Source organism: Centroberyx affinis, unplaced genomic scaffold (assembly GCF_046629955.1).
Source record: "Centroberyx affinis isolate AG114_WGS23_722 - 3 ecotype Tasmania unplaced genomic scaffold, CSIRO-AGI_Caff_v1 ptg004109l_1, whole genome shotgun sequence".
Lineage (NCBI taxonomy): Eukaryota > Metazoa > Chordata > Actinopteri > Beryciformes > Berycidae > Centroberyx > Centroberyx affinis.
In genome coordinates, this window is record NW_027281887.1 from 153,523 (window position 1) to 171,616 (window position 18,094).

Below are 18,094 nucleotides of genomic sequence, written 5' to 3' on the forward strand. Positions count from 1 at the left end.
GAGAAGCTGAGTGACTGTCAATCAAAACATGTATTCATTTCAGGCCCCATTCCAACCTTGAGGAAAGGAATCGAATCCTTCAGCAGACTCCTTGCCCTGAATACATGGCTGACATCGGCGTGCCTCACCCATGGGATAAAGTTTATTGACAATTTCAATATCTTTTGGAACTGTAAAGACCGCTTTATGCCTGATGGGATTCATCCGAGCAGCACTGGTTCCAGATTACTTGGCGCCAATCTACGTCATGCTCTTGGGATGCCACACCAAAACAAGAATGCACAGATAACCACGAAGGACAAGGACAGCACACACAGGCAGACAGCCTGTACCTCTCCCCCCTCACCTGACCCTCGGCTTCACATCACCCAAGGCATTCAGAGGAGGTCTCTGTCCCAATCAGGGATCCAACGCCCCCCCTCCCCCCGTCCACCACACTCACCAATCAAGGAGTTAGTTAAAGCTGCCACGCTGAAGCTCAGCCAAATTGAGTCTCCAGCATCCACTCCCTCCCCTGTCTCTCCTCTTATGTTCACAAGCCAGATGGAGGACTCGGTGAAGTCTGGGATCAAAATGATCCCACTCACCCCCAGCTTGGCCAGGTCACTGGTATTGCCATCACCTATACGCCACCCACCAACGCCCCCCTGGCGCACCTGTCCCCCCCCAACGCCCCCCCCCCGGTGCACTGCTATCAGTGTCGGCAGCAACTAGGACACACTGGGCCTCTGCTGTTCAAGAACTGTTATTCATAAATTATCTGATAGCAAGCTGAGGTCCTGGGAGAGAACAACCTTCCCAAATACAATAGCCACAGTGTCAAGACAAAGATTACATAAGCGGGTCACAGTAAAATCTTCCAATCCTACAAATTTGATTCACATTCCCTGTAAGCCAAGTATCTCAGGCCCTGCTCCAACAAACCTAAAATTAGCCCTATTTAATATTAGGTCCCTCTGTAACAAGTCACTTTTAATCAATGATTTTATAACCTCTTACAAGCTTGATTTTATGTTTTTAACAGAGATCTGGCTGGTAACCAAGAATGGGAATGCTATCCTTATTTAATCCACCCCACCAAATTTCATATTTGAGTTTGAAGCACGACAGAACAAAAAAGGAGGGAGTGTTTGTGCCTTTTTTAGGGATAGGTTCCTTTGTAAGAAGTTATCATTTGGAGAATTCTCATCCTTTGAATATGTGTCGTTTAAAATGGAAATGAAATTCTCTCCATGTATTCTATATTTAGTTATATACAGGCCACCAAAATACTCCCCACATTTCCTTGATGATTTTACTGAGATGCTTTCAATTATCTGCACTGAATTTGACTGTGTAGTCATTACGGGTGATTTTAATGTACACAGAGATAATGTCAGTGACAAAAACGCCAAAGAACTTTCAGCCATACTTGACACATTTGATCTCAACATGTGAAAGGGCCGACCCATACTAGAGGACACACTCTAGCTCTGGTTATTACTAAGGGTGTTAACATTTCAAATGTCACTGTGCTTGATGTTGCTCTATCAGATCATTTCTGTGTATTCTTTGATCTGTCTATTACAGCAAAAATTTACATTAGATCTGAAACTGTTAAAAAAAGGTACATTAATGAGAATACCACAACACTTTTTATGGAAGCCATCAAATCTGTAACTGCCCCAGCTTCAAATCATGTTGATGATCTACTGAATACCTTCAATTCTAAAATTTCAAATGTAACTAATGCCATTGCTCCTGCTAAGGTTAAAATGATCGCTAATAAGCAAAAGGCACCATGGAGAAACACTCATTCTGTAAGGGCACAGAAAAGGGAGTGCCGGAAAGCAGAGCAAAAATGGCGTAAATCAAACCTCCAGATTCACTTTGAAATCTATAAAGAAAAATTACATATTTACAGTCTGAACTTGAAAAGCGCTAGGCAATCATTTTTCGCTGAGATCATCAACAAGAACAGTAACAATTCACGCATCTTACTTGCTACCATTGACAGGTTAACTAACCCTCCAGTTCCAATATCCCCAGAACTAGTTTCTACCAGCAAATGTAGCGAGTTTGCATCCTTTTTTAATGACAAGATTCAAGGCATCAGATATGCGATTAACTCCTCAATGCCAAACAAAAAAGCATCATCACTGCAGTCTTCCAGAAGTAACTTGGTAGGTATGACACAATTTAATCCCACTGACGACAAAACACTCGAACAAACTGTCTCCAATCTCAAATCATCCACCTGTTGCCTTGATGTTTTACCCACTAGCTTCCTTAAAACAGTTTTGAGCAGCCTGGCAAAATAACTAATACTTGTAGTTAACAATTCTCTCCAATCTGGCATTTTTCCAAAGGTTTTGAAAACTGCAGTCATTAAGCCTCTCCTAAAGAAGAGCAGTCTTGATGCTACTGTACTGGATAACTATCGACCGATATCAAACTTACCATTTTTAGGTAAAGTTGTTGAAAAAGTTGTTCACCAACAACTTAGTAACTTTTTAATGCTGAACAATTGCTTCGATAACTTTCAATCAGGATTTCGGCCCCATCACAGCACTGAGACTGCACCCATAAAGGTACTAAATGACATTCGCCTGAACAATGACTCAGGCAAAGTCTCTGTTTTAGTACTGTTGGATCTTAGTGCTGCCTTTGACACTGTGGACCATACAATTCTATTACAAAGATTAGAAAACTGGGTGGGACTCTCTGGAACTGTCCTTAAGTGGTTCAAGTCATATCTTCATGACAGAAAGTACTTTGTCTCCATTAACTGTGTGTCCGAGCAGATGGCCATGACCTGCGGGGTTCCACAGGGGTCCATTCTGGGACCCCTGTTCAACCTCTATATGCTTCCGTTAGGCCAAATCCTACAAAATAATAAAGTAGCCTACCATAATTATGCAGATGACACGCAAATCTACATATCACTTACACCAGGTGACTATGGACCTGTTGAAACTCTGTGTCACTGCGTCGAACAAATCAATGACTGGATGCGGCAAAATTTTCTCCAACTAAACAGAGATAAGACCGAGATAATTGTCTTTGGAGCACAGAAAGAAAGACAGAATGTCTGCTCTCACCTTGACTCCCTGTCCCTCATAACTAAGAGTCAAGCCAGAAATCTTGGTGTTATCCTGGACTCAGATTTAAATTTCAATAGCCACATCAAATCGGTAACTTCGTCAGCTTACTACCATCTAAAAAATATTGCAAGAGTCAGAGGACTAATGTCCAAACAAGACCTAGAAAGGCTTACCCATGCCTTTATTTCCAGTAGACTGGACTACTGCAATGGTCTGTTCACAGGGCTTTCAAAAAAGTTCTTCGGCAACTCCAACTTATTCAGAACCCTGCTGCCAGGGTCCTGACGAAAACTAGGAAATACGACCACATTACACCAGTTCTAAAATCCTTACACTGGCTACCAGTCACTCAGAGAATTGAATTCAAAATCTTGCTGCTTGTCTACAAATCACTCTGTGGCTCTGGGCCCAAATACATCTCTGACATGCTTGTGCCATATGAACCTTCTAGGACCCTTAGGACATCTGGGGCTGGCCTACTGGCTGTCCCAAGAGTTAGAACAAAACACGGTGAAGCAGCGTTTTGTTATCATGCAACACAGACCTGGAATAACCTCCCAGATGATATTAGACAAGCCCCGACTCTGACCACTTTTAAGTCAAAGCTAAAAACTTTCTTATTTTACACTGCCTACTCTCCCTGTAATGGCTAAAAACTTTCTCTTTCTGTTCAGGATCCCAACAGAGCTGACACGGGCAAGTACGAACTTTCATTTGTCTTGTCCAGGTAATGCTTACTTACACAGTGAACACTATATGTGGGGGGGCAGAGCTTTACCCTGTATGATTCTCATCCATCTGTGGATGGTGAGGTTTTTGACCAAGAGGAGAATCTATGATTCTCGTCTGCCTTAGGCAGTGAGATCTGACGTAAATATCAGATCAAGAGTAGAATCAGGAAGGACAGGGGAAAAGAAAATTACAGAAAAACATCTGGGTTCACTCACAATGTGCATCTAAAAGTGGGAGTATTTGTTGTGTTCTTTCATCTTTCTATCTCATTTGATTTGAACTGCACTAGTTTACTTTTTAAGTCTTTTATCTTTTGTATCTCTTGTCTGTACTTTTGCACTTTTTAATTGTAAATCTTTTACCTTTACTGTATTTTTATCACTCTGTAAAGCACTTTGAATTGCCCCAGTGTATGAAATGTGCTATACAAATAAAGCTGCCTTGCCTTGCCTTGCCTATACTGTGTGTGTGTGTGTGTATATATATATATATACACATATATATACTGTGTACTGTATATACTGTAGATATATACACTGTATAAAGTATATCAGGGCTTCTCAAACTCCGGACCGCAGATTTTTCCGCAGTGGTTGGTCGCACAAAGAGTTGAAAATAGTTCAACTTGAGCGGATAAAATCCGCACGTCATGCGTCAGTTCTCAAGAGAACAACTCAGTGCTACTTTGGTTGCCTGGCAACAAACAACACATTACCGCTCCACTTTGTTTCTGCCACTTTTTTCAAAGCGAGGCGGGAGCTGATACTGCAGCAGATGTTCCCCACCTTCAGAAGGCGGCCAGTCATGTGTCACCATGTTTGGTTCCGATGTGATTCTGGATTTTCCATGATGAACACTGTAGCAGTTTGACCAGTGGATGAAGTACTCAGGTTCAAGGTGGTTACAGGCAGACAGACATTTCTCCACTGATTCAAGCCACCACACTGTAGTATATTCAATACTGTAGTACTGAATGTGTGTGCTTAAAGTTATGGACGTAGATTTATGTCGTGTGTTGTACTGGCATTGTTCCGGACCTTTGAACTTGTGTAAAATTCATAAGTGGACCTTCAATATATATAGAGTGTATACTGTATATACTGTGTATATATATATATATATATATATATATATATATATATAGACTGTATACCGTATATACTATCTATATATAGACTGTATACTGTATATACTATCTATATATAGACTGTATACTGTATATATATACTGGCTATACTGTAGGCAGTGTTAAAAGTTTTGGCTGTATGACTTAGAGATCAGAAGACTGCTGCTGTCAGACTGGTGAGACAGGTGGAACAGGTGTGTGTGTGTATGTGTGTGTGTGTGTGTTTGTGTGTGTTACCAGTCTATGTTTAGCCTGTAATTTTTATGACCAGGTTCCCTTGTTACCGTGGCAACCCTTGGTGATGAGAGGTCAGGTATAATTTAAACACACACACACACACACACACACACACAGTGCTCTGTCTTTCTGCTGGTTAATTTATATTGATGTCTCTGCAGGTAGCAGATTTGCTTTATTGACTCTGTATGTGTGTGTGTGTGTGTGTGTGTGTTTGTGTTTTATTAATTAGTGTGTGGGGGAAAGTTAGACCATCTTTGTCTAAGTCTCGTTAAACAAAACTTTGATTAATGTTTCTGCTGCAGAGGAACTGAATCTAAATCTATTGATCCAGAGAGTGAAATCCATCCAGATCTGATCAATATTGATTTCTTATCGATGTCTTATAAGCAAACCCTTTATCAATTCCTTATAGGAATCCATCCATTAGCAGCCTCATTGTGTTTTCCTCCCAGGCATGCTGGGAGATGTAGTCCCTCCTCCTCCCCCTAGGCATGCTGGGAAATGTCACAGCCTTGATAAAGTAATAATCCCTGGATAATGCAATAATGTGATGTATGACATCATCCACTGATTTATTACATTAGCAGGTTTTATTGTATTTTTGGCCAGAGAGATTCAGAGGGAATTTCTGACCACATGCTGAAAGTTATTATAATGTGACAGCAGATCATCAGACTGACTGGTTCCACTGTAACTGATCCTCCAGACCCTCCAGATCCTTCAGACGCTCCAGATCCTTCAGACCCTTCAGACCCCTCAGACCCTTCAGACCCTCAGACCCTTCAGATCCTTCAGTTCCTCAGACCCTTCAGATCCTTCAGACCCTTCAGACCCTTCAGACCCTTCAGTTCCACAGACCCTTCAGATCCTTCAGATCCTCAGACCCTTCAGATCCTCAGATTCTTCAGATCCTGGACTCCTGGATCTGGGGATCAAACCTGTGAGGTTTTCCTTACAGGACAGTCTGTCCAACTAACAGACTAACTGTCCACTAACAGAGAGAGAGACTAACAGAGAGACACTAAATAAGATAAATAATAAATAAGTAAATAGAGTCAAAAATAAAAACAACATTTTTGCATGCTTTATTGATTTCAAAAAAGCTTTTGACTCCATTTGGCACCAAGGGTTGTTTTACAAAGTTATTGAAAGTGGTGTAGGGGGTAAAACCTATGACAGAATTAAATCAATGTACACAGAAAATAAGTGCGGCATAAAAAGAACAAGAGCGATAAAAGAACAAATTTCCTCTCTGAGCGTGGAGTGAGGCAGGGATGCTGCCTGAGCCCAACTTTATTCAACATTTACATCAATGAATTGGCAAAAACTCTCGACCAATCGGCAGCTCCCGGCCTCACTCTGTATGACTCAGAGATTAAACTCCTGCTCTAGATGACCTGGTTCTGCTGTCTCCTACTGAACAGGGCTTACAGCAGAACCTGGACCTGCTACAGCAGTACTGCCAGACCTGGACCCACAGTAAACATGAAAAAGACCAGAATTATGATTTTTCAAAAAAGATCCAGATCTCAGGGAAAAAAATATACATTTACGTTAGGAGGAAACCACATTGAACATTCCTAGAACTATAATTATTTAGGTCTAAAAATCAGCAACACAGGAAATTTGAACCTTGCAGTGACTGAACTGAGAGAAAAAGCACTCAGGGCTTTCTGCCATAAAAACACATTTCTGTAGACATTCCAATTAGAATCTGGCTGAAAATATTTCAATCAGTAATCGAACCAATTGCCCTTTATGGCAGTGAAGTGTGGGGTCCAATCACAAATCAAGAATTTAGCAACTGGGACAAACATCCAACTGAGACCCTGCATGCAGAGTTCTGTAAGAACCTCTTACAGGTCCAGAGGAAAACCACAAACAACATGCAGGGCAGAATTAGGCCAAAATCCATAACTGATCACAACAGAAACAAGAGAAATCAAATTCTGGCAACATTTGAAAAACAGTGAGCCCACTCAGACCATTACAAAGCCCTGCAATACCAAGAGAGAGCAAAACCAGAACCAGTCCGCTCACTCAGCTGGTCCTGACGCTCAGTTCACTAACACACACTAACACTTCACAGCCTCAGGACCAGAACATCAGAATCCACCAAATTATAACTCAACAAAAACAAAATTATATTACTTATTGGGACACAAACTAAAAACCAAAATAAAATGCAATGCTCTCTGGCCCTAAAAAGACTGAACACTGTGGCAGAATATCTGTACACAGTGACTGACACCAAACTGAGAACCACCTTGACTCAGTCCAGACTCAGTCCAGACCCAGTCCAGACTCAGTGAGCATGGCCTGGCCGTGGAAAAAGGCCGACACAGACAAACATGGCTGCCAGCAGAGAGAGGCTGAGCTCACACTGGGACATGGGAGAGGAAGAAACAGAGCTGCTCTTCATCACCTGTCCTGAGCTGAACCACATTAGAAATTACTATTACCCAAAAACTGAACAGATCCACCCAAATTTCAGAAGCCTCCCTGACATCAGCAAACTAGCCATCTTACTGGGAGAGGAGAAGACAAGTTGCAACACAGCAGCTAAATATATTGTGACATGACACAATCTGAGGGACAGTGAGTGAGCACCCCCTCCACACACACACATTAAACCAGTCCCAGAATGAGTTTTTTTTTTGACCATTTACATTTGTATATAATTGATGTTACGATTGTAGCAACAGTTGTAATAGTGTAATGTTTTTATTTTACTTGTTTCACATTGTTCACATTGTTCATAATGCTTTACACATGTAATATGCTTTGGCAATACACGTGTACATTTTGTCATGCCAATAAAGCACCACTGAATTGAATTGAATTGACTAACAGAGAGACACTAACAGAGAGAGAGACTAACAGAGAGAGACACTAACAGAGAGAGAGACTAACAGAGAGAGACACTAACAGAGAGACTGACACAAGTGCAGGGGAACCCAAGAACAGACAGACTGGAGCTTAGTTTTCAGTGTATCTGACAGATACACTGAAAACAGCCTGACCCAATTCAGAGTGAATTGGGTCAGGCTGTAGGAGCTGTGTATGGAGGTATTATTGGAGCAAAACATCTGAGCACCTGTGACAGTGGAATTTGTAGTTGTAGAAAATACTCACACATGTGTATCAGTAAATTTGAGAAAAATGCTTTAAGAGTTGCAAACTTGTAGAATTTTTTTCTCTCCCACAAACACAACACAACAGTTACACCTTCTCAAATTCTTCATTTACAGGTGCACAAATCCTATTCTACGAATCACAAATTAAGAAACTCATACGCTCACATTTTTGCTACAGTTGCTGCAGTGAATATGGTGCAAAACACATTCACACACCCGTATCAAATAATGTGAAGTCATGGACAAAATTTGCACATCCACAAATCAGTATGTGAATTCATGCAATGAGAGTTGCACACCTGTAGAATATTTTCTCACAAATATATTTTTTTTTCTTGGATATTTTTCTAGCACAAACAAGTCAATAACTACAACTGCTTGAATCTGCCGCTATGAATCTCAAATGCTGTTTTTTCGCCCACAAATTAAAGTTCTGCATGCTCTGACTTCTGCACCACATACACATACTTAGGGATTTAAAGTAAAATAAATTTATTTAACCCATATCAAACTATAAGCAAAAATACTGTGCACCATGTAAATCAGTATTATCAGTAATGTAGTGAGTGCATGGGTGTGGGTAAGTGTAGTGTAGGCAAAAAGGAAAAGGAAAAGCAAGCCTAACAGAACCCAAAACCTAACTAGACCACAGTCCTGCTGGCCGGGAGAAGAGAGAGAGAGAACTGACTAGCCAGCCCTCTTTTATAGCCATCAGGAGGAATGAAGTCAGGTGTGGCTCGGGTATGGCTCCTCCTCCTGACACACCTGCCACTCTGGCTGCCTCCTACCCAGGAACAGGAAAGACACAGGAAAAACACACAGAGCCACAAACAGAGGGGGGGGGGAGGAGTCGTCACACCAATCAAAGGAGCTCGTTCGGGCACCTGCGCAGTAGTGTCTTTCTTGGCCCCGCCTGGCCCACATGAACGAGTCTAGTGGCGTTGTCATAGCGACCGTGACGACGGCGCGTTCATGTGCAGGTTTCTAGGTTCTAGGTTCTAGGTTCTGATTGACTGTTGCTGCTGCAGACTTGGCTCTTTGAATTATCAATTTTTAAATCATTGGTTTATTTTTCCTTGGAAGCCACCAAGAGCTGTAAAGCTGTATTTTCTGGAGCTCCGTGAACGCGCCTCTAGGACACGGGAACGCTCCGAGCACATTCACAGCTTCTACTTCCACTCTTGACAAGCTATACAGCTAACGTCATTAGCTGATTGTTAGTGGAGGCTTTTAGCTGTATGTGATCAAACTAGATCACATTAAACTCAACCTACACGTCCGCCGACACTTAGGTTTAACAGGCAAGACTTCAGAACAATATAGGATGGTTTCTAATTTGTTTTTGTTTCTCTCTTGATTAAATAGGTTGCTTGTAAGCTAGTTAACATTATAACATTGCCGTAGTTAACCAGCTACAGCACATGCAGCATATGCAGTTCTATGCACCTACTTACTATTGTATATTTATTTACATCTCAAAATTCTCAGTTTACAGACTATGCCTATGTACTTTCCTTTATCCTATTAAAGTTATGAATATATTTGGGGTTTGATTGTTCTAATTTCTTTTACTGTCTGTAAATTTATATTTAGATGTCCAATTTGAGTTAACCTGCTTGAGTTACTGATAATGTCTATTATGTAAATGGAATTGAGTCTTCTTCCAACCAGGTGTGTTTCTGGGCACTGCATAGGGAGATCAAGCTTATAGAAATTTTGCTATGACAGAGTCTAGATAGTATAACACTTGCAAACTCAAGTAAACATTGGTGTGACACAACAAACCAAGAATATTCCCAATGATAATAATTTAACAGATTTTTTTTTTCACTAGCAAACCTTGCATCTAAGTTGCATAATGCAAACCTATCTTCATACACTGTTTATATAGGACTGTGTTTGATCAGAGTACTAATATTTATAAATAATAATAATAATACATTTTATTTGTAGAGCGCTTTTCAGGGTACTCAAAGACACTTTACATAAGTTAAAAACAACACAATAAAATCATATGACACACAAGATTAATCACACATTAAAAGCAGTTCTGAAAAGGTGAGTTTTGACTAGTGATTTGAACATGAGCAGATTGGTGCAGTCTCGGATGGGTTTGGGGAGAGAGTTCCAGAGGGTTATGTCATGACTAAATGTTGTGAGGTGACCCACCTTTGATGTGTAGCCCAGTCCCATGGATTAAATCAGTATGCAGCAGAATAATAATGGCTACAAGTAATACTATCTCTACATTGAGGCAACAGCATGTTGGTTAACTTGGACTATGTGGTCTAGATGTGTGGCTTTAGTCAATAGTCGAAATTACTCACAAGGAAGAGACATTAAAAAAATGTATCAGTGTATATTCTGTAAGACTTGTATAAATAAAAACACTGTTAGTAATAATATTGATATTTGTGACTAGAAAAACATAATGCTGGTAAAATGTAATAACCAAGGTAAGATGGAGAAAAGTAATTTGAGGGCAATGGACTACAGAGTGATGACAAATAAGACTTATTTAAGAGATGATCCAAGACAAACTGTTATATGTAAAGTAAACATTTATTTCAAAATACGTTTCATTCTACATGTTCCATTTTATATGGGTGAAACATTCTCAGGAGTATTAAGCATTACAAGACAGTCTCATCATCAGTGTCATCAGACATTCATTTGAAGAAGACCAATCCAGTGATTAGAAAAAAACAATCATCTTTGAACTGGCACACTAGTTTATAACAGGTGGATATTTAGAGATCCCCGGTCCACAGAGGGCAGCTGTAATATGTCAGTACAGGTAAGATTCAGTAAAAGCAAAATGTTAAGAAATCAAGTCACAGGTCTCTATTGTAAAAGAGATTTTTGGCATCTCAGTGGGACTTCCTGGTAAAATAAAGGTAACAAAAATAAATAAATAAATAAGAAATCTAGTGAAGAAAGAAAGAAACTAGTGTAACACATCATAAATAAGTTAATTTCTTTGGGAGCATTTTCCAGAGAAGTGTCAGTGGTTCTTGAAGAGCAGGAGTTTCTGTAACAGAAGAAACTGCAGTAAGTATCTGCGGCTCAGTGACCGACGTGAACCATCTCACATCGAAAATGCTCTAAATTAAGTTCAAAATAAATCTCCTCACCTGGTTAAGCATGAGTAAACCCTTTATGGACCTGGCTAGCGATGTGTGGCATGAACTTGACTCCCTGTGAGAAACACAAGATAACGTTCAACACAACAAGTGGAGCAACACGAGTGGAGCATACATCACAAATGCAAAGTTTAGTCTATAATCTAGCGAACATTTCTATCTTTAAGTTAACTTGCCTGACGTTAACCCATGGATGTGTTAGCTGACTCCGTCTCGTTATGCTAACTGTTGTTACCAATGTTAGCTTAGCTCAACTTTATTCAGACTGAATCACTTCACATCGGATGTAAGATGTATACAAATAAAGCAAATGTTCTGTGATTGAATAAATGATAGAGTCATACCTGGACGACGGTTTCCCCGAAGAGCCGAGTCTGCAGCAGCAACAGTCAATCAGAACCTAGAACCTAGAACCTAGAAACCTGCACATGAACGCGCCGTCGTCACGGTCGCTATGACAACGCCACTAGACTCGTTCATGTGGGCCAGGCGGGGCCAAGAAAGACACTACTGCGCAGGTGCCCGAACGAGCTCCTTTGATTGGCCAAAAGGGTTCTGTGCTCTCTGAACAGTGCCCGCCCCTGGCTCTACAGGTACGAATCCACATTTCACTGAGATATGTGGTGCAGAAGTCAGAGCATGCAGAACTTTAATTTGTGGGCGAAAAAACAGCATTTGAGATTCGTAGCGGCAGATTCAAGCAGTTGTAGTTATTGACTTGTGTTTGTGCTAGAAAAATATCCAAGAAAAAAAAATATATTTGTGAGAAAATATTCTACAGGTGTGCAACTCTCATTGCATGAATTCACATACTGATTTGTGGATGTGCAAATTTTGTCCATGACTTCACATTATTTGATACGGGTGTGTGAATGTGTTTTGCACCATATTCACTGCAGCAACTGTAGCAAAAATGTGAGCGTATGAGTTTCTTAATTTGTGATTCGTAGAATAGGATTTGTGCACCTGTAAATGAAGAATTTGAGAAGGTGTAACTGTTGTGTTGTGTTTGTGGGAGAGAAAAAAATTCTACAAGTTTGCAACTCTTAAAGCATTTTTCTCTGTAACTTCAAATTTACTGATACACATGTGTGAGTATTTTCTACAACTACAAATTCCACTGTCACAGGTGCTCAGATGTTTTGCTCCAATAATACCTCCATAGCTGTTGCTGAGGCTGTAGGAGCTGTGGGTGAGGCTCAGGTAGAGCGGCAGTCTGTGACAAGGAGATGATGAATTAGAACGAACAATAGAAACTCAATCAGAGCTATAACAAGAACTTCAAGAGTAACTTGGCTTGAAACGTAAAGATGTTTTTACTAAACCAGTCACTAACCAACAGTCCAAGACTGCAGGCACAGCAGGGAATAAGTAGTCAGGTAGAGAGAGAGAGAGAGAGAGAGAGAGAGAGAGAGAGAGAGAGAGAGGGCGAGAGGGAGGGAGAGAATTTTGAATTTTCAAACACCTTTATTTACACAATCAATTCAACAGTGCATCAAAACAACACCAAAATCAGCCCAGCCTGCGACCAAAACAGAGCTCCCCCTCATCAATGGAGCACAAAACATTTTTATAGCACCACACAGAAACAAAATAGTCCAGATCATTCATCATCCTGTAATAATTATAATCAATTTTTAGTCTGCTTGTTATCATTTTGATCAGCATGGCGACAGCATCAACGTCCAAAGAGTCATTTATCTTGTTCTTCCTGCTGATGTAAACGGCCATCTTAGCTTGGACCAGCAGAAAGTTGAACAGTTGACACTTTTCACGAACCTTCCTTGAGTATTTGCAACCCAGGATGAAACTCTGTCTGGAGAAAACCTCTCCAAACTCATCAAAGAGCCTCTCTAAAAACAGGAACCTCACACAGTCCAAAAAACAGTGAAAAACTGTTTCTCTCTGAGGACAGAAAGGACAGAACTCAGAAACACTTGGATTTAAAACACAAATAAAAACATTTACAGGCAGGACACCGTGCAAAAGCCTCCACTGTAAATCTCCAACTTTTTTAGTCAGCGGTGGTTTATACAGTTTATACAGCGGTGGCTCTCCACTGAGGCCTCGGCTCAGCACTCAGACCCAGGTGAGACCTCCATGGTTTATCAACACGCTCCCTCAGCTTGGCTTTGTTTACCATCTTTACCATCAGCTGATACATAATTTTTCCAGTTAAGTCATTCAGGTTCACATCTTCAAATGCAGCACAATTTAACAGTACACCAGAACAGTCTTTAAAGTCAGGAGTCAATGTGAGTGTTGGAAAAGGAACAGAGTCCGTGGGTAAAACAGAGCCCAGGCAGTATGAGACCAGGAGGTTCTGCTCAGTCTGTGTGAGCTGGTCTCTCCACGCTCTGAGCTGGTTGGTGAGGAGCCTTTCTGAAGATACTCCCAGCTGAGAAACCAGAGCAGAAACAACCTCTAGCTTGGGTCCACACAGTCCCACCAGCTGACCCAGTGTGACTAATCCAGAGACAAACCTCTCCATCACTGAGGTTCCCAGTCCACATAGTGTTTTAAAACGTAGTCCATAGACCACAGGTTCTTTTAAAAACCAGTACAGTGAGCTTTCACTCAGCAGCCTTTGCTTCTTGAACATGTTCCACACCCTGAACAGCCCCTGATAAAAGTCAGAAAGCCCACTCAGTCTGCGGTTCTGGAGGTCCATTAAAAACAAATTTTCAGTCAACCCTTGACCTCCGCCCCGGCCCAGGATCTCCCGAGCTACAGACCTCCACACCAGGTCATCAGGGCCGGTCAGCAATCTCTGGATGTACTGGAGGGGGAAGGCAGCGCCCTGCTGGCCAGGTGAATCAGTCCTTGCCCTCCCTCTTCCTTGGATAAAAACAAGACACTCTGTGGGATCCAGTGGAGGCGATCCCAGAAGAAATCCATGATCACGCTTTGGATTTTTGACAGGAGGTTAACTGGAGGATCAACACAATACAAACGGTGCCACAACATAGAAGCAATCAAATTGTTAATAATCAGAACATGACCTCTAAAAGACAACTCCATTTCCATTTTGTAAGTTTACCTTCAGCTTTCTCTAATACATTCTCCCAGTTCTTAGAGACATTAGTGGGTGTACCCCAAGATATTTGATGCCTCCGTTTTTCCAGGTGAGCCCCCCAGGTAAGCTGAGCCACTTTAACCCATCACCTACCAACAGAGCTTCACTTTTTCCCCAATTCACTTTTGAAGAGGAGATCAGACCAAAATTATCCACACTGTCAACTAAATAATCAATGTCGCTCTGTTTCTGGACCAGCACTATGACATCATCAGCATAGGCAGAAAGCTTGACAACAGAATTGCAACCTGGGAGATTAAAACCAGAGAGTCGTGTTCTTAGTTTGTGTAAAAAAGGCTCTAAGGCCATCGAGTACAACATGCCTGAGAGGGGGCAACCCTGTCCAACCCCACTCCTAACCCCCCTCCCCACCTCAAAAGGAGCAGTTAAACCACCGTTTATCTTAAGCACGCTTTCAATGTCTCCATACAAAACCTGGATCTGGGCTCCCAGACCTGGGTTGAAACCAAAAGCGTTGTTGTTCAACCCGATCAAAAGCCTTTTGCTGATCTATGGAAATCAGCCCAAGATCTAACCCCAATGAACTGGAGAGGTCCACAACATCTCGAATTAAAGCTATGTTGTCTGTAATCAGCCTGCCAGGTACACAGTAGGTCTGATCCACATGGATGACCTGCTCCATCACCTTCCTCACCCTGTTGGCCAGAACCTTGGACAGGAGCTTATAGTCGGTGCAGAGGAGGGAAACGGGCTGCCAGTTTTTAATATCCCGGCGCGGAGGCGCCTGGAGCCAGAGCCGGAGCCGGAGCCGGAGCCGGAGCCGGAGCCGGAGTCGGAGCCGGAGCCGGAGCCGGAGCCGGAGCCGGAGCCGGAGCCGGAGCCACCGCGGTCGGCCGTGAACGGTGGAACATTGGAAATGATGAAGGTAGTTCTCGGCTTCCGTACCTCTGGCTTCCTTCCTGAAATTTTTGTCTGATTTTTGGAAATACAGACTATTACTGTTTAATTTACGAACGGATTCTACTGTCGCTCAACTGTGGCTATCCTACAGTCAGACTGGGCTTTCTTGGATTTGCTCACGATTGCCGATTCTTGAATTTGTACTAGCAGGATCTGCTGCTAGCTAACACCGGCTTGTAGCTAGCTAGTGCTCCAAGGACAGAGACCTTCGCCTGGACAAATCCTGCAACTCTGATCTTATTTTTAATCAGTCGTGGACTTCCACTTGAGAGACTGATTGCAAAAAACACCCCCTGCTCTGGACCCACCGCTGCTGCTGCTGCTGCTGGTTGCTTGGCTAGGCTCGCCTTTAGCCTGGTGGCCAAGCTAGCCAGCTGTTTGACCATGGGTGTGTGTGAGAAGTGTCTGCCTGTCTACTCACAGATAACTGAAGACGTCCGTCGCTTTCGAGAGGATCTGAGGAAGAAGGATGAGCTCTTCATGCACCTCTCCACAATCGCCACTGCCCAGGCTAAGCACATTTCGTGCTCCGTGTCCTCAGCCTTGGTCCCACCGGACTCCGACACCACCCTGCCTTGGTCCGGGTCCATTCTCGCTGTGGGTGAATCGGCCCTATCTGATGCCCCAACAGCTGTGAGAGAAGATGCTTGGTTGAGCCTCGGAGCTAAGCCCAAGTCCCGAGCTTGTTCTACTCCAGAGCCCTGGACTTTGGTGAAGGGCGGTAAACTGCGGGGCAGGAGGCGCTTCATCTGGAGAACAAGTTTCAAGCCCTGCAGCCTACTATCGATGTCCTGGATGAGCAGGAGTTCCCCCTCTGTGTGGGCAACCCCAGTCCTCCGTGCCGTCGACTGCACCGCGACCAGCCTCCTCTCTCGGGGTTAGGCAGGCTCCGCGGCAGAGGGATTTACGCCGCGCAGAGCATCGCCCCTGGACATCCCCCCAGCGTCCACTGAAGAGACGGATTTCTCGACAGGTCTCCCCTCGCCCATCCTCTCCATACTTCAGCTCTCCCTCCATACTCATTGTGAGTTCGTCCATGGTCTGTCACGTTGGCCTTCCCAAAGCCAAAACGTTCTGCTACCCCGGTGCCCAAGTCCTGGACATTAACTCCAAAATCCCACCACTACTGCATCAGCACCCCTCAGCCTCGGCTGTCATTGTCCATGTAGGAGCAAACAACATTAGACTACAGCAGTCCGAGCAACTCAAGGACGATTTTAAGACACTTATAGAAACTCTTCTGGACTCTGGAAGGCAGTGCATAATATCCAGCCCGCTGCCATCCCCCCGTTTTGGCGACGTTAGGTTTAGCCGCATCCGTCAACTCCACATCTGGCTCAAAGGCTACTGTAGCTCTCTGGGTTTACCGTTTGTGGACAACTTTGCTGCTTTTCTGGCCCACCCCCACCTTTATCGACATGATGGTCTTCACCCCAGCAGATCTGGCTGCAGTCTTTTAGCTATGAACATGATGCTTGCTGTGACTTCCGCCAAGATGCTTTACAATTGACACTTGATGAGTCCGATCCACACTGTAAATAAATGTACGCCTCTCTCTAATATTCCTGTAATAATAAACACTAGGCCTAGAAATCGCCACTCTAAAATCACATGCAGTAATGTAAGCAATCTGGTAACAATTCGGACCTCAGTCCTCCCTCCCTCTGTGCAACATGACACCACTGTTAATATAGCATTGATCAATGCAAGATCGCTCTCCAATAAGACATTTGCTTTGAATAACTTTTTCGTATCCCGGGGGCTAGACTTCTTGTTTATAACTGAGACCTGGCTGAGCCCCAGCAAGCTTAGCCCGCTCTCTGAACTCTGTCCTCCCGACTGTGCCTTTTTCAGTATCCCCAGACCATATGGCCGAGGCGGGGGTTTAGCTGTTATGTTTAAGAAACATTTTAACTGTTGTCTTTTGTCTACTGATCAATTCTCCAGTTTCGAGGTTCAACTCGTTAAAGTGGGTTCAGCCTATCCTCTGCTTTGTGCCCTTATTTACAGACCACTTAAGTCAAACAAGGACTTTATTTCTGAATTCTCTGACTTCCTATCCCTCATCATCACTAGATCTGATAGAGTCCTGATCCTTGGTGATTTCAATATTCATGTCTGTTGCCCATCTAAACCATTAGTCAGTGACTTTATGCATCTGCTAGACTCATTCAACCTTGTTCAATCTGTCAAAGGCCCTACACATGAACAAGACCATACACTGGACCTAGTATTATCATCTGGTTTTCCTGTTAGTAATTTTGAAACTTCTGTTGTGTGTGTGTCAGACCACAGGGCTGTTTTATTTGCTGCCACTCTACCCTACTCAGCCCCAAAGTCCTGTGCCCCTGCCCGCTTTTCTCGCCATATTAACTCTTCCACTGCCAGTCAATTTTCAGATGCTTCTATAGCTGCCTGTACTTCTGAGGTCCCCCCCCTGAGCTAGACACAGATGGGCTTACCGCTTTATTCAATGGCACATGCTCTTCCATTATAGACGCAATTGCCCCTCTTAGACAGAAAAAACTCAAACTTAAAGCCCAGCCTTGGCTTAATGACTGTATCTTGAAAGACCATCTGGCCAAATACCAGGAAGCAGTTAAGACCGCGAGAGCAAATTACTTCTCTTCTATCAT

General features: G+C 42.8%; 1 pseudogene; it reads left to right on the plus strand.

Moving 5' to 3' along the window:
* Positions 1-2,168: 2,168 nt before the first annotated feature.
* On the plus strand, positions 2,169-16,411 carry LOC139663739 (uncharacterized; annotated as a pseudogene).
* Positions 16,412-18,094: the final 1,683 nt, after the last annotated feature.